Source organism: Penaeus monodon, chromosome 23 (assembly GCF_015228065.2).
Source record: "Penaeus monodon isolate SGIC_2016 chromosome 23, NSTDA_Pmon_1, whole genome shotgun sequence".
In the NCBI taxonomy this organism is placed as follows: domain Eukaryota; kingdom Metazoa; phylum Arthropoda; class Malacostraca; order Decapoda; family Penaeidae; genus Penaeus; species Penaeus monodon.
In genome coordinates, this window is record NC_051408.1 from 34,641,630 (window position 1) to 34,641,855 (window position 226).

Below are 226 nucleotides of genomic sequence, written 5' to 3' on the forward strand. Positions count from 1 at the left end.
TTTTATCAGAGAGCCTAAGTATAACGAGTCCTGAGACAGCGCATATAAACCGTACTTGGCGTAGCAGATGTAATGCCTTTCCGTGGAGATCCGCTAGCAGGCACTCATGCACTCAGGCACTCAGCGCATGAGAGCCATAACCGACATGAGTGGATGGAGGCGATAAGAGGAGGAAAGGAGGTTCCAAAAGGGGAAGGTGATAAAGAGGAGAATTAGTGAAGCGTGG